Here is a 24,713-nt window from a genome sequence, read left to right on the forward strand (position 1 = left end):
CATCATGTATCATAGAAAATAATCCACATGCCAAGTCTTTCATGTCATCATGCGAACATTCATCATTGTTAACCATAACATTATGAATAATAACGAACTGCATGATCATGCATGTCATAAATTTGTATGCAACTATCACATGCTTCACCTTATGAAATACCATCATAAGTTATAACATCAACCTATCTGTATCAAAGATGTATCATGACATCACATAATAAATGGAATCACACATCAACATAACCCCATACCATAACATCATAAATATGAGAACCATTTCAATACATATCAAATATAAAGCAATAATACACTATAAGAATTCTTATCATGAATCAATTTCATTTGCTTACATAAACAATGAATACCAACTATAAAATGAGATTATTCAACATCCCTTTAGGATCTAAGCTATCTCACCAATGCGATTAGTGTTCTGTTTTCATCAAGATACTAATTACTTTTCAATAATCCTTTCCACTTCTTTCACCTAGGAATTTGACCATTTACACCATAGGTATAATCATCTAAGTACATCGTTAAATTTCACATGAGCCTCATCATCTTGAGTCTTAATCTCTCATCATATATTCTTCCTTCCGCAAGGAAATTTTGATGAAATTCATTGTTAAGATATTACTAGTTATACAATCATTATTTAAATCATCTTTCTCAAAATTAAAATCCCTTGGTTTTACTTCCATTTACCATTTGGCTTACCGATTCCAATACCGCTATATGCAATTGCATATAAGCACTAGGTCATCATGATTTAATTTTATATCATGCTTAATTTACTTGCGTGAGGGTTTGTTTATCCATGTTGACTTATACATACATCACTTAACTATTATCATTTTCATCCACAAAAAATATTTTCTTATCTCGTCAAGTTCCTGTCTCAATACTACTTGATTGCTTTATCGTAAATTCACCCTTCTTCAAGTTGGACAAGAGATTCTTTCCCATTAAATGGTATCTTTATTTTAGATTTGAAACAGTTGGAAACACTACTACCATCATTGTCCATGAAAAATTTAAATGTGTGGTGTTCTGTGGAAACAACCTCTTTTAACGCTATGGGAACAAAACTTGATAAGTTTCTTTATGTGAAGTCCTGCTCATGAAAAAATGAGTGCAAATCAGTCAAGTACAATCTCTATTAATTGACTCTCACTTCTTTTGTCAATATGTACACAATCCTTCTCAAGGTATCCTTATAAAATTTCTAGCAACATTCCTTCCTATACTTCAACTATTTTTTTTTTTTACCATTTAAACCTTTAAACATCTTCCTCGTTTATCATCACTGGTCATTATGAAAATTCTCAACTTCATATCTTCACACTTTTAAACTATGTAGATCATTACTGTGACCATTACCAATCGTGTTTCTCGGTCCACTCATCAATACCCTTAAAATAACTTTCTTCTTGATAGAACATCCCTTCATTTCCTCCTACCAGATATTCATAGATATATTTTTATTTTTCTCCTAGTCTTAATTTCCTAATATTCCATGTCTACTAGCTTCAAAAATGGAAACTTCTTCACTTCATTCTATTTTATTAAATTGACTTTAATTTCTCACCTCCAGTCATTGTGGTTTCTTTTCCTCCTCTCTTAAAAGCATAGCATTGATACACTTTGGAAATGTTGTTACTATTCCCCAACTTGGGTAATACCCTATAAATAAATTCATTAAGATGGCTACCAAATGTAATCCGCTTATCATTTCTTGTTTTAAGACATCAACATAATAAAATTGCCTGATCATACATCTTGTTATCCATAATTCATGCATATAGTTAGTCACCTATGGAAAAATTTACAATGTGGCTCTCCCATTAGAGGGAAAAACTATTATAGATGTTGTCATGCACACAACTTATCTCCTCCAATTGATCAATTTTATTACGGATTTACTTCTTTAATCTATGTCATCATACCTTCGAGGTTCCTTCAAAATGACCTTCATTATTACCATGATTATTCAACTTCATTAGTTGATTGCCAATATTTTCTTCTTTATGTGCATCATCCTTAGATAGACCTTATAGTGATACCTTTAGAGTACCAAGTTATGATTATACCAAACTCTTCCATTATGTTCTAAAATAGGTTGCCTCTTCTTATTGATTTCTTGCCCTTATTGTGACACTTGTTCTAAACCACCTTAAGTATCTATCTAGCACCTTTTTTTTTTTTTGTTCATCTGATCCAGGTTTTCCATAATCACATGAGCTATCATTAGTTATCATCATTAGAAAATTTCCAAGTTTCTCCTTTCCATTTCTCCTTAGACAACTTTATTCAATATATGCAATTAACCTTGAATCACGAAACCTCATGTAACATTATACTCAACATCATAACAGTTAATTAAACTAAACTGAAATCATAGTGTACGATTTAGATGTATCATAAAGTTTAAACAACAAGACATGCGTTAGATGCTCCATAAAAGTATCTATCTTAGCTAAGTAAGCAATCAATCTACTCATTAAAATCCATCAATGTAAATTTTGAAGAATATGATCTACCAGGCATAAGGTAAAGTAGTGTAGAGGCTAAATTAAAAGTAATGTAAAATTCATGAATATATTTCTATGATTGACCATTTCCAATTAAAAAAAAGTAATAAAATTCTGAACATGCAATAGTCACAAAAACAAAATACAACATATTAAAGAAAATAGACAGGGATATTAAAGATATTAAAGAAAACCTAACAATTTCCAATAATAAATCCATACTATAATGAAAAATCTCGTGTAGCTCCAAGCATCCCTTATTAAACTCCAATTTCTATCCACCTTATAATTAAACTCCAATTTGAGCCATCATACACTGAGTGGATAATGATCAGATAAGATTTTATTGAGCCACCATAACATGCTAGAATTGAACCCTTTGACTTAATAATTTGAAATAAAATGACTATATGCGATGAATGAAACAAAAATATAGAACTTCGAATGCTAATCACAGGAACATTCAGTGACAACAATGTGAGCAATCGAACCTACAATTTTTAGGTTGGATAAATTCAATACGCAATCATCATTTCGAACCTCAGAAATCATACTATTGTTGGACTGTATACTTTTAGTGGTGTGTGAGCTTTTAAATTTAATGCAGGGTGTATATCAGCTGTTCTTGAATATCTCTTTTATGTATGCTTAGTACTGTGCATATTATTTTAATCACAATTTGGAAGAGAAACACCTACAATACACTGTCTACCAATTGTTTTGATATAATACCACAGTGAACCAAACATGTAAACTCAGATTTCTTTGAGGAAATTTCTAAGATATTCTGAGTGGGTATCTTATGACTATGACTGACATAAATGAGTATTTTTGGGGCTGAACCATTTCTGGGCACAATATATATTTCATGCTTGTGATTTAAATACTCTACGCTGTTCCTATGGTCATTGTATAACCGTGTTCAAGTAAATGGCAAGAAAAAAATATACCTACAGCAATACATCTATAAGCTGTTTGGCAAAACATCTCACTGAAAAACTCAACAAAATTTAGAAATTACAGTGAGTTTATTGAGCCATTTCCAAGAGGGAATAATACGAATGTACATTCGAGTAGAGCTCTCTGGGAATGATCTCGTCCGAGAATATTTTTTCATGGATGTGGATATGATAATGGGCCAAAATGATCTCAATATGATATAACACTGAATGATAAGGATAGGGTATCACATAATGGTAGATAGGGTATCAAATAATGGTTAAAATTGCATAAAGGTCAAAGTCATTGGAACATTGTAAGTCAGTGCCATTATAGGTTGAATGCTTTCTATGTGATTTACTGTGATAGTAGTATTGAGAATAAGCTCTTGTATGACAGGGTCCAGAATCAAACCTTTACTTTCCTTTCATATACAATATAATCAATCGAGATTTGAACACTTCACCTTCGGCTTAGAATCCAGATATCTAATATGAAATAAAATGAAACTTTGAATACTATTTACAATCAGAAAGATTCATCAATTAGTTTCAATACACAGATAAGCAAGACAACACCAGCATATAAAAGGATCTGAGGCAATGGTTAAATTTTGCTTTCCCTTGTTCTATGGATTATATACCCTGCCCACAATCCTTGTCATTGAAAGAACTCTGTCAAAAAAGATCATGTAACTCTGTCACTAGAACAAGAATATTATTGCAGTCGTCATACTACTTATCACTATATGCAATATCCAAGTCTCGTTATATTGCCAAAGCTTGTATGCATTCAGTTCATATCTGTGCTGCAACAAAATACCCTATTTTCGGTAGACGTAGGATAGCTCTCAATGTAATATAGGTATAATGTACTGGAATCTCCTTCTCATGGATAGACAAATCCATAAACTAATGAGTTTGTTACTAATCATCAAACTATTGTTTCCATCATGCAAATGGAGCTATTATCAAAATGAAGCACGTATTTTCAGACAACAATAGAACAGAGGAAGCTCTGAAATTAGTGTGTTTACTAAATACATGGACAACATTCAAATAGGGCAGCAAGAAGATAGAGTCACAAATCTTAAACAGAATTGAGATGTATTTTCTTTGAATTTGAAGAAATCACCTAGGAATAAAAAATGGTCCTAGTTCAAATTTTGGTTATTTATTTATGTAAACACAAATGCAACCAGATACATAATCCTTTGACAAGCGCTGATGGAAAGTATAATGTTTCAGAAGTCAAATTCTGAGGCAATTTCAAAGTGGTGCAAGTGATTCAAGAATAAAAAAGGAAGAGCTTCCCACTTGCTATCTCAACTCTAAAATCATCAGGTAGCTGAAAATTTTCGCTCATACATTTTATCAAATAGTCTGTATGCATCCATCTTGACGGTATAGTCACGATGATTTCACTAATCTGAAATAATGTCCAAATATAATCCAAATGAAGATATGCCCAGGGTTTTGTTATGATTTTTCAATGTTAATGCCCATACCAAGACTCATGCTACAGCTGGCATATTCTTAAGATTTATTAAAATACTCTAAGAAATTCAAAAACTGTTGTGACACATAGTTATGGAAATATAAACTTTTAGGCACAGAAAATAGGCATTCCAGCTTACAAATTTGAGTCTAAACCTGCATATAAAGTGGGCATTCTAGCCTACAAATTTGAGCCTATCTGTTGAGAAAATGCAAAGTTTTCAAGAACACATTTCATCAAATGGTTAGCATGAAACTTCAAAATCAGTAATTCTTCCCATTCACGATCAATTGATGTATGAATACAAGATCAAAATTAAGTGAAAGAGGAGATGTTCGCTGGAGAAACCTACATTTTGACAATTCAATAGTCCCATATTAAGATGGATTTCTGCAATGAGTGAGTTTGAATACACATTGAAGTTGTCTCCTTGATTTCAAATTTCCCAACACGATGAAGAATTACTAGAATTAGAATGAGAGGGACCCTTAGAAAGAAAAAGAGCACTCCACACTCAAGAAACTTGTTGAATATGGACTGATCAACAATTTTGTTCTCAAGCTACAAGAGATCAATGAGGTAATAGATACAAATCTACTAGACAACTTGACTATAAAACTCCCCAAACAACTTTACTTTAAACCTTTAGACGCCTCAAATCTTTGACAAATATACTATCAGAAATTCCCACAAATTTGATAACAGTATCTCAAAAATTTTCTCACATATTGGAGGAGAAAGGAGGCCTAGAAACCCTACGACCTTGATGAAAAGAAGTTATAATAAACTCATGGCCAGCCCAGACATTTCCTTAGAAAATAATTAACAAAAATATGGCAATTCCTAGAAAGATTAGGATCTCCAAAAAAATGTAATTCGCCCCTGCAGAATTAATGTTCTCACATTAGTTAGAATAGATGTGCTATATGGTCAACGCAGAACCTGTCAAAACAGTAAGGGCTATATCCAAAAAATATATGCCAAATTGAATAGTAAAAACCTTTTGATAATTGATCTCTTTAGAAATTGATGGAGTTCACCTTCAGCAATTCAATATTTGATTGCAAAATGGGAGAATTTCAGAAAAAAATATAAAAAATTAGGTTATAATTTCGCAATCTTTGCGATTGAGAAATAAATGGTTGACATGCCTGTGACCCTAAAAAAATAAATAGAAATTGATCTCTTCAAGCCATAAACAATGGATTCTTGTGAAATTTGGAGTTAAATGGCTCCAAATAATTAATAAACCCTGAACAACTTTCCAAGAAAATGATCCCTTTTTCAGAAATGAAAACGACCTTTCAAAAAGTTTGAAATGGACTTCAAAAAAAATAATTCTACCTCTGTAATATGTCCAAAAGGGAATTTTCATTCAAGTAAATATGACGACCTCTTAATGTCTGCGACTCCTAAAAAAACGAACCTCTGTGGTCTCAGTGCAGATCCCCAAATTCACTGTCACCAAAGACTCTTATCTCAAGTAAAAATTCATCCTGTGAATAGACGTCGAGAATCCCAACAAGAAGATGACCTTTTATTATGATAATTTTTTTTTTTTTTTTTTGTAAAGGTTTCAACATATAACCTTAATTTGGCAGACAACTCTGTTCCTAGTTTCTTTCCATGGGACGAAGAACATCGCAATCCCTAAATTCAATCTAAAGAGTGAAAACTTGGCCCTTGGTGCCTGAAATCGACATAGTTAAAGGGCAAACTCATGTTGCCTGTGGATTGTATATTCGCGTGAGACTGGAGATGGGGAAATGGAATTCCCATGAAGTCAAGATCGACAAACTAATTTATGCAACTCCTAAGAAACTTTTACAAGAAGAAAATTTATGCAGTGCCTTTAAACTTCCATGGTACTAGGCATAAGATAACAACACGTAGATAGTGATAATTAAATACAATTGGAATCAATTTGCTTGCAGATGCTATCATTGTGAAATCCATGGAATTCTTTGGAGATGATGTGATTAGGGAGTTGCTAGCATTAGGCCAACAAAATATGTATCAACCACGATAAAAAAATTACTGCAATTAACAACTCTTACCACGATCAGTCGATTAATAGCTCTAGCCAAAGAATCCAGGACATAAAGACTTTGGAATGACCTCATTCTACGAGAAGGAGAAACACATATGCACGCATGCATGCTTTTCGGGTAGTCGAAATGGAAATCTTGGAAAAATAAAATCTGAAATTAGATTAAAAAATTAGGAGACCCCATGCTGTACTATTAGAACCAAAAATCCAAGATCCGCATTAGGTAAAAATTATCATCACTCAACTAGATATGTAGATCTGGAAGCCACACTAAAACAAAAACTGATTTAGATCATTAAAATTTATGAAAAAAATCCAAAAACAATTAGGCAGGGCAGAAATCACATGGGAAATTTTTCTCAAAAATGTTGACAACTTCCCCAAATGAAATCAATAAATCATTTAGATCGAATTTTTCTATATTAAAATGTCTATAGGCTTTAAGAGTTCAATCGGGCTCCGATACCATATGCAATAGCCCGAAATAACAACACGTAATTAATTAGATTAATCAAGCAATATATAATCAACACACAATTTCTCAACTAGTTAACATTAAATTTCAAAAGAAATGTGAGGAGAGACAACTTACCTGTGGAATGCTAGTTGAATTCTACTAACTACAAAATGTCTTGGGGATGACTCTCCACCCAACCGTAGGCTCAATTGCACAAAATATTGCTACAACAGGCCACCCCCGAGCCCTCAATCAATGTACTACTGCGAGGGAATCCTTTGTTTCACAACACTATTCTCCCAAGAGAATGGATGATGGAATCATGGAATGATGGAATGCCTCTCATCTTCCTCCCCATCTATTAAATAGAGAAAACATTATAAGGGGAACCACATGCACACACTCCATGTGTCAACATGCAACTTTACTGCTTTCTTGTTTTATTCTTTTGTTTTTACTTTTTGATAGCTTTATTGATTTTTACTATTTTCTTGCTTTGTTTATTTTGTTTTTACTTTTTGATAGTTTTACTGATTTTTACTATTTTTCTGTTTATTCTTATTTATATTTATTTAGAGCATGTAATTAATTTATTAATTTATTATTTATTTACTATTACTATTTATTATTTATTTAATATTATATTATATTATTTATTATTTATTATTATTTATTATTAAGGGACATTACAACATTGACAATTTTTTGACTTACCTTCTTGCTCAATCGTCAAAGGTTGTATGAGAGAGAAACAATCTTGTTGAAGGAATGAACATTCAAGTAATAAGTTGTTGCGATATCTCCAAGTAAATATGCATGAAAGAAATGATTGGTTTTAGGTTTTGTTGAAGTAGTAAGCTATTGTGATATATCTAAGTAAATATGTGTAATATCTCTAGCATAAGCTACCATAAAAAATCTCGTAAAATGAGTGTTGTTGAATTAAATAATATTAATCCTTTTATGGATATTACAGGAATAATATTCTTCTAATTCTTAATTAAATAATATTACAAGAATTAATTCTTAATTCTTATATTGAGAATAATTAATATTCTTCTACGAAAATAAATTGTATTTCCAAGTTGGTATATTTTTGGGATTTTGAACTAATGAGTAATAGTTCTGGAAAAGTTATGGATACATGATATTTTGTCCATAAGGCAAAACAAAATCTACCTTGAAAAGCATGATGTATTCTAGGGATGATTTATTGAGTGATTTTGTAATCTAGAAAAACATATGATTTATGGAGCGACTTATGGGCGATTTATTGAGTGATTTTTAAAATTTAGAAATATATGATTTATGGAGTGATTCATGGCTGATTTATGGAGTGCTTTGAGGATTTAGAAAAACTATTGCATTTTTTTAATTCTACTTATTGTAAGCCTACAAAAAATGAGAACTAATGGCAAAATACATGTAGAATGAGTCCAAGAGATAGGAATTAGTGCTTTTGAATAATTGTATGCACAAAAATTGTTGAATTAAAGTTAGTCTAGTGGGGAGCTCATTGGAGGGTTGTTCAATCTCTTATCTAGCCACTCATGGCTATAGTAGTGTGGCAACAATTATCAATTTGACACAGAATACCATGTCAGGAGTCTCATTCGTCTAATGGATTCCAAGGACTGATATATAAGTCATCTATGCATCAACATCTTAATATAATTTGCATATGAATGAGATAAACAAATATTATGTTAGATTTCTCTTTGAAAAAAAATTGCATATACATGAGATTAATATATATTATGCTAGATTTCTTTTATAAAACAAGTAAATGTTTCCATGCCAAAAAATAACTATTGTGCAAAAACATATATGGTTTTGTTATGCACTTGACCTATGAGAAAACCATAATAGCAGAAATACGAAATGATATAGCCTGAAACACAGAAATATCACATGAAATGAAAAAAATTTCAAAGATATTTTATTATTCACAAGTAGAATACAATTTTCACTTGCCTCTTTGAGGGGGAAACCTCCAACAGAGTAGAGCTCAATTACAATAAGACTCAACGATTCTTCCCTTACTATCTAAGATTAGTTATAGTTTATTGCTATCCAAAACCCTAACTTCTAGTGATCCCTTCCATAACATGGGTTAACCAATTTATTTATTAACTATGGCCCATTTATAACTAATTTTGGTTCTTTTTCTATAATGCGGGTCAACCACTTAGAATTATTATTTATGTGGATAACCACTTACAGTATTTGTTCACTTAACTAACTAACTATGAATATGACTAGGCCCATTGGTCTTATTACATAAATAAATGGGTTAGGGTTGGACCCTAGCATGCCCCCCAATCAAAAGAAGCCTTGTCCTCAAGGCTGAAATTGTGAAAACTACTGAGGAATAATGGCAGGTACCCATGTCGCATGTTATAGAGAGGTGTCTTTCAAGTTGATGAATACTTCCTTGATCGTGTGGCCATGGAGATGTCTTTCTGAGGACTTATTCTAGTCAGAGCCAAAGTGAGCCTTCCTCATCCAATTATGGCAGACTTTCTTAAACCTTGTGATTGTTCCCCACAACGTTCTTGAGGAACGCTACATGGAAGACTAAATGGATTTTTGAAGTAGTTGGCAAGGCTAGTTTGTAAGTGACTACAGCTATACATTGAAGTACCTGATAAGGTCCATACAATTTTGGTGTAATTTTCTGGCATCATTTTTCTTTGAGAGAGGTCTTCTTATATGGTTGGAGTTGTAGGAACACCTGGTCACCTACTTTAAATGACCACTCAGAGTGATGTTGGTTGGCGTGTTTCTTCATTATGTTCTGAGCTTGATGTAGATTATCTTTGAGATGAGTGATCATGGTGACATAATTTTGTAGGAGCTAACCAATTGCCTGTACTTTGGAACATTCTAAGATATAAGGAGCTAGTGAAGGTGGTAGATGGCCATACACTCCCTCATATGGTGTCATCCTGGTGGCTTTATGATAGTTAGTGTTATTCCACCATTCAACTAAAGGAAGCCACTGTACCCATTGATGTTGCTTGTTTGAAGTGAATCATCACAGAAACATCTCCAAAAATTTATATACTACCTTTGTTTGACCATATTTTTGGGGATGATAAGTTGTACTCAGTTAGAGTTTCATTCCATCCATCTTGAAAATTTCTTACCAAAATTTGTTGGTGAAAGTTGGGTCCTGATCAGACACAATGGAGTTGACATGCCATGGATTTTGAATATGTGGTCCAAGAAAACTTGAGCCACCAATGTTGGGGTAGATGGGTGTTTAGAGTGCAAAAATGAGCATATTTATAAGGTTTTTCAACCACCACCATGAGGAATGATTTGTTTCCTCACTTTGGAAGACATGTAATGAAATCCATGGAAACATCCGTCCAGACAGAAGTAGGGTGTGGTAATTGTTGTAAAGTTCCTAGTAGCTTGCTCATTTCCCCTTTGTTATGCTAGCATACATGACATTCAGTTGCACAAGTAAGAATATTGTACTTCATACCATTCCAAAAGAAAGAGTGATGTGCATGTGCATGTCTTCTAAAAGTGTGAATATCCTACAATTAGAGAGAAGTGAAACTCTTCCAATATGTGGATTTTGAGGGTGGATTTTGGGGATAACACTACCTGATCCTTGTAGCAAAGAACCTCATCCTTCCGAGAGTAGTTATCTGAGTCATTAGAAGTTTCTCCTAAGTTATTAATGAGTTGGGATAGAGATGGGTGGGAGAAGCATTCATGGTGGGCCTTCTCAATCTAATCTAGAATGGGTAGAGAGAGTGATAAAATGGTGTCTTTATCCTCAAATTGGCGTGATAAGGCACCAACCACTAAATTGTCATGCCCCTTCTTGTAAATGATCTCATAATCATATCCTAACATTTTTGCAAGCCATTTATTTTGTTTAGGCGACGGTAGACACTAGTCTAGAAAACATTTTAGACTATGATTGTCAGTGTAGATTTAGAAATGTTTCCCCAATAAGTATGGTCGCCAAGTGTCTACTGCATGTTAAATGACCATCATTTCTTTCTCATATGTAGATTGAACAAGATTTTTTCCACTCAGTTGTTGACTGGTGAAAGCCAATGGTTTACGTTCCTGAATTAATATTGTACCAATGCCCGTATTTGAAGCATCACATTCAATCACAAAATATTTGGTGAAGTCTCATAAGGCCAATATTGGAGTGGAGCACATGGTCCATTTGACAATGAAGAAGGCCTGCTGAGCTGCGTCAGTCCACCAAAATCAATTTTTCTTGAGACTCTTAATGAGGAGTCTCGCAATGCAGTCATAATTTCCGACAAATTTGCGATAGTAGCGAGTGAGGCCCAAGAATCCCTACAAACTCTTCAAGGTTTTTTGTTTTTGTCAATCTTGCATTTACCTAAATCTTTTTCAGATAAACCCTCACTCTGTCATGGCCCACCATGTGTCCCAAACAATATACTTCTTCCATGCCAAAGGAGCACTTGGATAATTTGACAAATAAATTGTGATATTGGAGAAATTACAATCTATAGTCAACATGCTAAAGGTGTTTGTTCCATGTTATGTTGTAGATGAGAATGTCATCGAAAAATAAGATGACAAATTTTCTGAGATATAGTTTCAAAAGGTGGTTCATGAGGCTCTAAAAAGTGGATGGAGCATTATAGAGCATTCAAAAGGTTGTCTTGGGAATGCCAACTTCCTTCATGCATATTTCTTGATAGCCTGAGTGAAAGTTTAGCTTGGTAAAGCAATTATCACCATGCAATTAATCAAAAAGATCGTCAACTACTGGAATAGGAAATTTGTCCTTGATAGTGAGCTTGTTAAGGGCCCCAAAGTTGTGACACATGTTCCATTCTCCATATTTCATTAGAACCATGACCACTTGAGATCAATAAGGGTTGGTGTTGGGATGAATAACACTCACTTTGAGGATTTCCTTGATTATTTTTTTAATTTCATTCTTTTTTGCAAAGGGATATAGATATGGGTGGAAATTTGGCATTTGGGAACTTGGGACCAAAGGGATGCTATGATCATGTTCAACCCTAAAGGGTGAGAACTCCTTAGGTTTTAAAAGACCCATTGGTGTGGATCTAACACTTGTTGCATATTAGGATGAATATGAGGAGGAGCATATTCAATGGTCTGAAGGGAATTAAATTGGGCTACTACCCCATAATGGCCCTTTTTTAAATGCTTCTCCATTTGATATGAGCTGATGACTGTAGGAGAACTTTCTTGGAGTCCCCTTAATTTATGAGTGTGGACATTCTACTTAAAGCTCATATATAACTCTGGGAAATCCTTTACAATAGGGCCCAATGTGTGGAGCCATTAATCACCAAGGACAATGTCACATCCAACCATTTCAATGGTAAACATGTGGGTTTTGAGGTGATAATATCCCACCTAAAGCTTATTATTTTCACAACGTCCTTCATATTTCATGGTCCCCCCCATCAATTATACGCAGTTGGACATTAGATATCGCTTGTACAAAACAATGAACAAATTCTACTACTCTCTTATCGACAAAGTTATGAGTGTTTCCACTTTCAATCAACACGACTACTTGTCGATGCTTAATAAAAACTCAGATTTTGAAAGTTTGGGGTGAAGAAATTATAGCTAAGGCATTTAGTGATATAATGAGCTCATCTAGCATAGATGTGAGATCATTGCATGGGTTGGTTTGAGGTTCACCCATTTCTTCCTCAGGCACTTAAGTGGATGGAGCTTGATCGACTGAGTTTTTTTTAGTAGCATCAATTTGAAAGAATTTTGGTTCCTTGCATTTATGTCGTAGGGAGTACTTATCATCACAATAGTAGAACATTCTTTGTTTCCTTCTTTCATCCATTTCTACAGGTGACACATTTTGAACATTAAGTGTTTGGGTGGGGTCTGAAGTGAGGGTGTGACTTTCCTTTGTGACAAAATTTGGATGATTGGACTCCTCATTTAACATAAATTCTACATCTAAGGCCTTGCGGCATGCGTCCAACCAAGTATCTAGGTGATCCATTCGAACATGGGCTCGGATGGCTTAATTTAGGCTAATGATGAAACATTCCAAGTAAAATTCATCTCCTAGTCTGTTAGTTCTGATGGCCAATTGTTTAAAATATCCAATGTAGTCCCTTACTATACATATTTTCCTCAACTTAGTGAGATGACAAAAAGGTGATATTTCGTATCAAAGCGATCACATATGGGTTTTGAGAACATGTTCCAAGTTGTCTTCCACAGATAAAATTTTCGATGCCACTACCACCACTACCATCCCTCTTGGTTCAAGTAAAGGGCTCCCACATGTAGTTTAGTTCCATCCTCTGAAATATTATTAAGGGTAAAATATTGTTCCATTTGTACCACCCATATTGTGGGTCTAGAACCATCAAATTTTTACATATCCTACTTGGGTGTTTGGTGGCTCAATGATTGGTGAGCTCCACGGAAATGAATGTGATGGATGGATTCTCCTTCTACATGTGAATCAAAACTAGGTTCGTCTCTCAAGGGTTGATGAGACCTCTTTAGGTTAGCTAATGCTTTAGTGTTGTGGTTAAGGGATGCGTGGAAGGTCCCAATTTTTTTCTCGAGGAATTCGACTCTCTCCATTGCCTTCTCTACAACCATAACTTGAGACCTTGATACCGTACATAGACTAGCGTTAGTCAAATTTTGAGCTTATTTGAGAGTAGTATGGATGGCAAGAGGGAAATCACATTAGTCTACTGATGTTGGTCACTTGAAGCCACATTGGGAAAAATTTTGGAACACTTGAAAATTGGGGGCTTACAAGTGAATGGTACCACTCTGACCAGCTCATCATCTTGAATCTTATGGGCTAGGTCTCTTGCAGGCATCCCAAAATGGTCCCATTTGATAATTATTGTAGTGGATAAATTCCCCAAATCTTGATAATACCAAACATCCTACGAAAATCAGGCTCGGGTTGTAGTAATAGAAACCCCAAGATATTGGTATTGTAAAATGTGTTGCAAAAATCTAATCTGGATTATGGCCACCAAAAACATTATTGTACAAAGAGTCTGATCTGCATTGTAAAAAACCCAACTATTGAATCTAATATGTACGATGGTGACAGAGACCCAAATGTTGGATCTGATATGGACAACGACAGTCGAACCTCAACAACTGGATATGACCTCAAAGAAAAGTTGGGGCTGATATTCAAATAGATGAGGGAAGTATGGTCTCAAAGGAGTGTGAGGTGCTACATATTACAATATACGCAGGGGTCCAACAATAGTACTTGACCTAATATTTCATGGCGCTAACTAAGGAGGATCGATTGTACCCTATTGTATGTGCTAGTAATCTCCTCGAGTGATATTTTTCGTGTACTCTTGCAACAAAATGACTGATGAATTATCTAAGGTTAGGTTTCAGGTTTACTTCTAATATACTCAAGGGTACATGGAAGTGCAGTCTGTGCACGATTATGATAAATGCACTGCTACTCAAAGGGGTACCCACATGGGTTACAAGGGAGTCCAACAAGCGTGAACATCTCTTGTAGTTCTTGCATGCATGCCTGCTTAGATCTGTAGGTTTATGTGCTCAATGACAAATCCTATGGTTTAGAGATTCCAGAACACATCTCTAGCCTAAAAAAAAATTCTACAAAAATTAGAGGTATAACTCGCCCTGGAGAGTTCTTTGAAACCACTTGTTATGCACTTGAGTTATGAGAAAACCATAATACAAGAAATACGAAACAATATAGCCTGAAACATATAAATATCACATTAAATGGGACAAGATGAAAAGATATTTGATTATTCAAAAGCATAATACAATGTTCACTTTCCTCTTCAATGGGGCAACATCCAATAGAGCAGAGCTCAATTACAATAATACTCAATGATTCTTCCCTTACCATCTAAGAATATTTATAGCTTAATTACATCCAAAGCCCTAAGTTGTAGTGGTCCCTTGCATAACACGAGTTAACCATTTTATTTATTAACTATGGCCCGTTTATAACTAATTATGATCCCTTTTATATAATGTGAGTGAACCACTTACAATTATTATTAATGCGGATAACCACTTATGGACCTTATAGACTCAACTAACTAACTATGACTCTCACTAGGCCGCTTGAGATTATTAGTAAATAAAGTGTTTAGGGTTGGACCCTAATAGGTTGCATTTAAGAAAAATATTTGTTTTGTAAGGAAGTATAGGTTTTCTGCAACAATCATTGCCACGGATATAGAAGTTCAATTCTTTTAAATATTGCATGAATTATTGAAAAGTAGGGTCCAAATATTCCTTATATGTCAAATTATGATAGATATGTAACACTTGAAATATATTTTTTTAAATGATCCCGTTCTCGACAAAGGCATCTTTTATATTTGGAATATTCATTTTCAACTTCTTGAAAATTGTGTCAAAAGGTAATGGCTAAAACAAAAAATTATTTAATATTTAAATCTAGAAATATGGGTTGCAAATATTTATTTGACTCTTCAAACTCTGAAACCTATGTAAAAACTGAGAGAGATTTTCTTAAATTAACCCATTTTCAATAGAAAACTCTTTTGGTTTTCATAACTTCATTTCGCAGTGTTCGGAAACCACACTTAAATTTGATGATTAAAACATTAAAAATAGAGTAAACCAGAGACTATTAAGTTTTATATTTATTGAGAGGAAATAAGTTGTTTGTGTGCGCCAAATAGAACTATGATGTTGATATTTCTTGAAAATAAGTATGTTATCTACATGGAAAAAATAGAAATATTACTTTTGATATATATTGAAAAGAAATATGTTACTTTCTTGTACAAAAAATAAAAATATTTTGTTTGATCTATTGAAAGGAAATATGATATTTGCATTCGTGAAAAGTAAAACTATGATGTTGCATTATTTAAAAAGAAATATGCATAGAAAAAATAATTATTATATTAGACATTGTAAAAGAAAACAATTTCATATAATAAGTGCATTAGATTTCCTTTAGAAAATACATATATACACATACAAGAAATAATAACTAGCATGTCAGTTTTCGTTTAGACAGAGCATGTATTTGCATGTATCATGGGCTTTTTAAATAACTATATCTTGGAAAAGATGCTTTTGGCAAAAGAACCTGTCTTTCCATGCACGATACTAGTATTTATTATGTTATCCTTCTCTTGGAAAGGGACATGCATTTGCATGCATAGTAATAATAATAATATATATTGTATTCAAATTATTACTTAGTTAAATGCAAAAGGAAAAAGTGGAGGGACTAACTTTCTTTTAATAAGTTTATATAAGTACATGCATGGAAATTGATGAGCCCCAATTTTTGGTAACAATTTGGGCTCATTTGGCCTACTTACCGTGCTCAACCCTTCATCTTTTATCACTTATGCATCATTTCTTAGTATATTCGTGTTATTTGTAGGAAGAAGGGCAGGCATTATTCCTATGTGACTAATACATGATGATTTCAGGTTTTTTGACATTAAATGGAGCAAAGACCACGCAGAAGGAGACAAGGAGACAACAAAGGTGGCATTAGGGGTTTATAGGGAGGTTGTCTACAGCCTTGAATGACCTCCCTTGTGATCTCCACCCTAACTCCGAGCTCCAACAGCTATCCCCACCGAGCTAAAGGCAGCCAACAGATTCTACAGGAACAACAGTTTTACTTTCAGTTGGGCAGCCAAGCTCCACTAATTGAGGAAGCCAGCATGGTCCTCATCATGTATAAATATTGAGGCTGTAGCCTTTGATAGGAGCTTTTTTGAACTTTTGAACTACTGTTGCAATTTCTGAGTACGAGCTACAGCTCGGTTTTTGCTTTTTGTAAGCCAGTTTTGGCATGTTGTTAGACTCATGATTATTTAATAAAGGCAGGCAGATTTGGATCCAATCCTGAGTTCTTAAGAGGAGCTATAGCTCTCAGGTTAGGGCCCAACCTGAGAGCAATAGACCTCCTTTTCCTTGTATTTTTATTTGTCTTTCCTTTCAGCACTTCATTTTTTTGCTTTGACATGCATTTGAAAAACACAGTCTGCTGATTTAATTTCTTTAATGTGATTGAGTAGGATTAGTTTATGGTTAAAGTGCTTCCAGCAGCTTAGATTAGAGTAGGAGGATTAGCATTCATTAGAGCTCCAAGAAAAGGTTGATAGTGCACTCACTGCCATCTCTGTTTAGAGATTGGGGGTGTAGACCGTACCAACCACCAAAAAACGCAGTCTTATACATTCATGCAAGCTGCAACACAGTCATTTCAATTGTAGATCCATCCATGCATTCTGATCTTGAGCAATACTTCTTCGTTCCAACACCATGCACGATTTCTCTCTGAAGTTTACATTGCTGTTCGTTGGTTTAATAACACAGTTAGGATAGGTTGATGAATTCTCGGTTTTGTGCAGATTTGTTTCCTTTACACTGCGTAGTATCACTCTGTTATCTTCTTCTTCTTCTCAACCGCGCCTAAAGCCACCTACCCAACCTCTGTTCAGCTCATTTGCTTTCCAACCCTTCTACTGTTCACGTAGCTCCATCTTTTTGACTTTTCATTGCCTCCACCCTTCTACCCACCAACCAACTGCATGCACTCTCTCTCCATCGCATCTCTTTGTCCCTGAGCCATCACAAGCTCCCTTTTCATCCTACCTATTCACCCATACAGCTCCTCGACTCCTCCATCACCCGAAACTCCAACTATATCACATCCTGTAGAAGTTAGCAGACTTCCTGTAGAAATCCCGAGCTTCCTGTAGGATCCCCTGCAGACATCCTGTAGAAGCCTGCAACCTCGGTTTCCAAGCACTTGAACATTGTGGACTTCTGTGGAATGATGTTAGGAATCCCCTGGAACCTCTCCTAGCCCTCTTGACCTTTTCCAAGCCTTCCTTCCCTTCGAGCTGCCCCTGCACAGTCAAAACCTAATAAGAAACAAAGTCATAATAACTCCAACCACTTAAGCAAAAATATAAAAAAAATGTTCTTTTCAGTAGAAGTAGTTTAAATTCATGCATCTCATATCACTAGAAGTAATGGCAACATTTCTAGAAGTTGCACTCCCACCATTGCATCATAGAGATTAAACTAGTCAGATTAGGGTTTACTAGGGTTTCCATGTCTTGTTGGCTTTCAGTTCATTATTGCAAAGTAGGTTAATTTCCTTTAAGATAGCCTTCGTTCATCATTTAGAAAGCTTCTTCTGAGAGCATATAGAAGTTGGCTTGAGCCCTAGCGGACTTGTGCCAGCTGACCAAGTGACAGCTGCGACAAGAGCTAGTACTTGTGCATACAACACTGTCGCTTCCAAGTTTGTTACGAACTACCGGGTTGATAAAATTAGAGATAGGAAGCTCCAGGAGTTGTAGCATTATTGCTACAATACTGGAGCCCACCATCTTTTTGGCGCCGTTGCCGGGGAAGCGTTAGAGTATTAGTAATTGTTGCTTTTCTTCTATTTTCTTGCTCTTGCCTTCTACTAAGTAGTTTATTTCATTTCCATTATGCAAAAGTAGCATAGACATTTCCTGCTTTCATAGATTAGCATTTCCTGCTTTCATAGATTAGCATTTCAATTCTGCAATTTCATTTCTGCAAGTGTAGATTAGCCTTTCAATTTTGCAAGCGTAGACTAGCATTTCCATTCCTGCAATTCCATTTGAGCAAAGTAGATTAGTTCTTTCCTGCTTTCAATTTAATTCTGCATCTTTATTTCAGTAAGATAGTTAGTTGTAGATCAATCTGTTTCAGTTTTGCAGGTACCAAAGAAGAAAAAAGCAAAAGCAATCAAAAAATTCTTTCCATTCCATGCCTCGTAGGAATCGAGATAAAACAGGCAAATTCTTACCCAACACCCCCACCACATCACTGAGTCACCCTTCTCTCTTATTCGGTGACAGTGATCTAGAAGAACCTATAGGTGAACCTCCTAAGATATATGAAGATCCTATAGCAGAAGAAGAATTAGAAACCATCCCATCTGAAGCTATGGCTGACAATAGAGGAGAAGATGAGAGAATAGAAGGTGCCTTCCCCATCCGAGAGACCAATGGAGAGATGAAAATGAAGAACATTAGCCCGTCCGCTTTACCTCACTTCCATGGACGGACTACTGAAGATCCTGATACCTTCCTGTTTGAGTTTGCTGTCCTTTGTAGAACCTATGATTATACTAAAGATGAGCAGAAGCTGAAACTCTTCCCTTCAACTCTTAAGGATGCAACATTACGCTGGTTCATGGGCTTACCTGGGAATAGTATCACCACTTGGGCTCAGATGCAGCAAGCTTTCAATACCAAGTACCGGGATTATTGTAGGTCCAAGGAAACCAAGGGAGAGATCTTTCGGATGACCATGGGAAGTGATGAGTCCTTAGAGGATTAGGAGGAGAGGTTCCAACTTAGCTATAAGCGGGCCAGGTGCACACTTGACCCTGAATCCCTCAAGTTGGTCCTGCTCCGAGGAGTCCCTGAAGACCTCTTAGATACCCTTCACATGTTAGCTGGGGGGGATATTTACCAACTTCCTTATGAGGACATCAATACTGTGTTTAGAAACCACTCCAGGGCAGCTCGGAAATGAGGTAGAGGAAACCTCCTCTCAACTGGTGTCCCTTTCTCCAAACATGAGTTTGCAAATCAATTAGAAGATCTTAAGAGTGAGGTGAGACAGACCATTGCCATGCAACTGGACACATTCAGGATCCAGCAGAAGAAGGAAGAAGCTGAGAGAGCCTTGGCTATCTTCTGCCCTAGATGTACAAGGAGACACCATAAGAACGAATGCCCATTGCATTCGGTTGAAGTGTGTTTCGTTTGTGAGGAGGACCATCCCACAAACCAATGTCCAACCTTACCTGGATTTAAAGCCATGTACCAAGGGACAGAAGCTCCCACTGAACCTCTCTATTTCCTCAACCAAAGGAGGCCACAAGGACCTAGACCTTACTAGCAGGGGATGCAAGGGGCACCCCAAGCTTATTACAGCCCCAACCAATCGACTCCTATGCCTTCCTGGGGCCCCCCTGCTCATCCTTCTTGGTCTATGCCTCCTCCATGGTCTTACCCACCTCAGTACCCTACTCAACCCACTACTCATTCTTATCATTCACATGCCTAGCCACAACCTCAGTGGAATGCACCTCAGTCGGGGTGGAGGCCCCAGTACAACACTCCTCCTGCCATTTTGCCTCCACCACCAGTTCAACCTCAACCATTACCTCTTGCTCCTCCAAGGCAACCTCAAATACCTGCTCAACCGAACCCGAACCCCAACAATAGACAGGCCCAGCAGCTATACACTGGGGAAACATCATGCCCTACTTATGCTGTGGAGATCCAGGAGATCAATCTTCGATCTGGAAAGACTCTTCCGGATCACCAACCTCCTCCCCCAGAGGATGAGGAAGATAAATAGGAAAGTGAACCAAAGGCTATTCCACCCTTTCCTGAGAGACTAACAACCACCACACAACCCAACCCAGAGGAGGATGAGCTTCTGGGTGAGCTCAAGCAGTTGTGTGTGAAAATACCACTTCTCTAAGCCATCAAGGATGTGCCAATATACAACAAACTCGTTAAGGAAAAGTGTTTCAAACACCCAGGCAGGCGAAAGAGAGATGCTTCAACCATCAATGTCCTAGGACAACTGCCTGACCTTATGTTAGGACAAGTCATCTGCCCAAAGTATCTAGATCCTGGGAGTCCTGTAGTAGATGTCCACATCAATGGCACCATCATACCTCACACCTTGATTGATTTGGGGGTTGCCATTAATGTGATGACCAGGGATACCATGCTCAAACTCAATCTTCAGGGTTCCTTGAGGAAGACCTCGACAGTACTGCAACTTGCAGATCGCTCCACTGTGACTCCTGAAGGGATTGTGGAGGATGTCTTGGTCTCTATCGACTCTTGGGAATACCCTGCAGATTTCTTGGTTCTGCAACCCAAGGCAAAGCTTACTGGATATCCTCTTATTTTGGGAAGGCCTTGGTTAGCCACTGCAGATGCTTACATAAGTTGTCGTGCAGGAAATATGACCATCAATAATGGTCCTATGTCCAAGCAGCTAGTCCTATACCCTCCTACCCAACCTTCCTTAGAGCATGACTTACCACTTTGGTTGGAGGAAGGAGAAGAGGATGAGGTGTACTTAGCACCTCTGTGCACCTTAGATACCACTAGAAGAGACCCCCCAACCGAGGATGACTTGATTGAGACCTTGATCCAGAATCCACCTTCCAGTGCACTATCCTTAGAGAAATTGGTGGAGGATGCCCAAGCCAGCACCTTAGTGGATCTTTGTACAACCAACCCTGTCACTCCCAGAGTCAAAAATGTGGAGTTCGGCCCTGAGAGAACGTTAAAGATCAGCTCCTCCCTATCTCCTTCCCAGGAAAAGGAGCTGTGTAGCCTGTTGGCCAGTCACCTAGATGCTTTTGCTTGGAGCTATAAGGAGATGAATGGAGTCCATCCCTCAGTCTGTACCGATCACATATACATCAAAGAGGGTTGTAAACCGGTTAGGTAACCTCAGAGGAGAATGAATCCAGCCCTTAAGGACATTGTCAAGGAAGAATTGCAAAAACTGTTGGATGTCGGATTCATTTACCCCATCTCAGATAGTGAATGGGTGTCCCCTCTGGTGTTGGTTCCCAAGAAAAATGGGAAGTGGAGAATCTGTGTGGACTATCGAGAACTGAACAAAGCTACCAAGAAAGACCATTTCCCTCTACCTTTCATAGATCAAGTGTTGGATGGACTGGCATGAAAGAAGTTTTTCTCTTTCTTGGATGGGTTCAGCGGGTACAACCAAATCCAAATCAACCCGGAAGACCAAGATAAGACCACCTTCACTTGTCCTTGGGGTACCTTTGCCTACCGAGTCCTTCCCTTTGGGCTATGCAATGCTCCTGCTACATTCCAGAGAGCTGTCTTGAGAATCTTCTCGGAGCTGGTCCATGATGCAGTAGAAATCTATATGGATGACTTCACTCCTTATGGGGCCAACTTCCAGGAAGCATTGTCTAATCTGGGAAAAGTCCTAACCAAATGCATTGAGATGAACCTGTCCCTTAGTCCTGAAAAATGTGAATTCTTGATGACTGAAGGGACCGTGCTATGCCATACCATTTCTTGCCAAGGGTTACATGTGGATCCTAACAAAATTGCTCTCATCAAGAAGGTTCCACCTCCTCAAAAGGTAAGGGATGTTCGGAGTTTCTTAGGATTAGCAGGGTATTACAGGAGATTCATTAAAGACTTCAGCAAGCTAGCCTCGCCATTGTTTGCCCTGTTGGCAAAAGATGTGGAGTTTAAGTGGACTGACGATTGTTAGAAGGCTTTGAATGAATTAAAGGACAAGTTGGTGTCAGCCCCAATCTTGAGAGGTCCAAACTGGGCCCTACCTTTCCACATCCACACTGATGCCTCGAACAAAGCCATAGGTGTAGCTTTAGGACAAGTTGAGCAAAAACTTCCATATGCCATTTACTTTGTTAGCAAAAACTTGTCCAAAGTTGAACTGAATTACACTGTAACCGAGAAAGAGTTTTTGGCTGTGGTCCATGCACTGAACAAGTTCTGACATTATATCACTGGCTATCAAACATTTGTACATACTGACCATGCTGCAATTAAATATTTAATGAATAAACCAGATGTGAATGCTCGTGTTATTAGATGGTTACTTTTGTTGCAGCAGTTTGATTTGACCATTGTTGACAAACCAGGTAAAGAAAATGTTGTTGCTGACTTTTTATCTAGATTGGATTTGTCTGCAGATGAGGATGGAACAGTGGATGACCAGATGCCCGATGAACATCTGTTTGCTATCTCAGCACTCTCTCCATGGTTTGCTGATATAGCAAACTACCTTGTTTCAGCACAGTTCCCTCCGCACCTATCTTCAAGAGAGAAGAGCAGAATCATCAGAAAAAGTGCCTCATTTACTTGGATCAGGGGCAATCTGTTCAAGCTTGGCCCTGATCAGATCTTAAGGCGTTGTGTAAGGGAGGAGGAAGTCTTTGATATCCTCCTCACCTGTCATGATGGGCCTTGTGGAGGACATTTTGCAGCAAAGAGGACTGCCTTCAAGATCCTGCAGGCAGGCTACTATTGGCCCACACTTCATCAAGATGTCAGAAAATATATCAGCCAATGTGACCAATGCCAAAGAATGGGGAAACCGACTCAAAGGGATGAGATGCCTCTCCAACCTCAAGTGACTCTTGAGCCATTTGAGAAGTGGGGTATGGACTTTGTGGGTCCAATCAACCCTCCTTCGAGGCAAAGGTCTTACATCATTGTGTGTACTGACTACCTGACAAAGTGGGCAGAGACTAAAGCCATCAAAGCAGCAACAGAAGATAAGGTGGCCAAGTTCTTAAGAGAAAACATCTTTTACAAGTTTGGCTACCCAAGAGAGCTGGTCACCGATCAAGGGAGCCAGTTCACATCCAACCTAGTTGAAGACCTACTAGCTCATCAAAAGATCAAGCATAGGACTTCCACCCCCTATCACCCTCAAGCAAATGGGCAGGTGGAAGTCACCAATAGAGCATTGGAAGGGATCTTGACTAAGGTGGTGAGCAACAACAGAAAGGACTGGGCAGATCGCCTGGTTGAGGCCACATGGGCTTACAACACCACCTGGAAGACCACCACCGGCTTCACACCTTATGAGCTCGTCTATGGGAAGAAAGCTTTGCTGTCCATTGAGTTCGAGTACAACACTTTGAGGATGGCAGCTCAGCTAGATCTAGATCTCAGCCATGCACAACAAGAAAGGTTATTGCAGCTGAATGGACTGGACGAGCACCAGATGCAGGCCCTCCTTCACTCAGAAGTAGTTCAACTTCAGAGAAAGGTATGGCATGACCAACACCTCCATGACAAGCAATTCCAGCCGGGAGATTGGGCTTTGTTGTATGACTCCAGATACAAATATTTCAAGGGGAAGCTGAGAACCAGATGGCTAGGACCCTATGCAGTGGAAAAATGTCATGACAATGGATCTGTTCTTATTCGGACCATTGATGAGGAAGCCATCCCCATGCTTGTCAATGGGCATCGATTGAAGATCTACAGGAAGCCTCTCTCAAGACAAGAGTTCATCAAAACTATGGAGAAATCAGTGTTGGTCATAGAGAAGGGTTCTGCCTCTCCTTTGGGCATACCCTGAAAGATCTCAAAAAAAAAATAAAAAATAAAAAAATAAAAAAATAATAAAGATCCTT

The sequence above is a fragment of the Pinus tabuliformis genome, chromosome 5_2 (assembly GCF_031772625.1).
Source record: "Pinus tabuliformis cultivar Carrire ecotype Pingquan chromosome 5_2, CPIR1, whole genome shotgun sequence".
NCBI lineage: Eukaryota > Viridiplantae > Streptophyta > Pinopsida > Pinales > Pinaceae > Pinus > Pinus tabuliformis.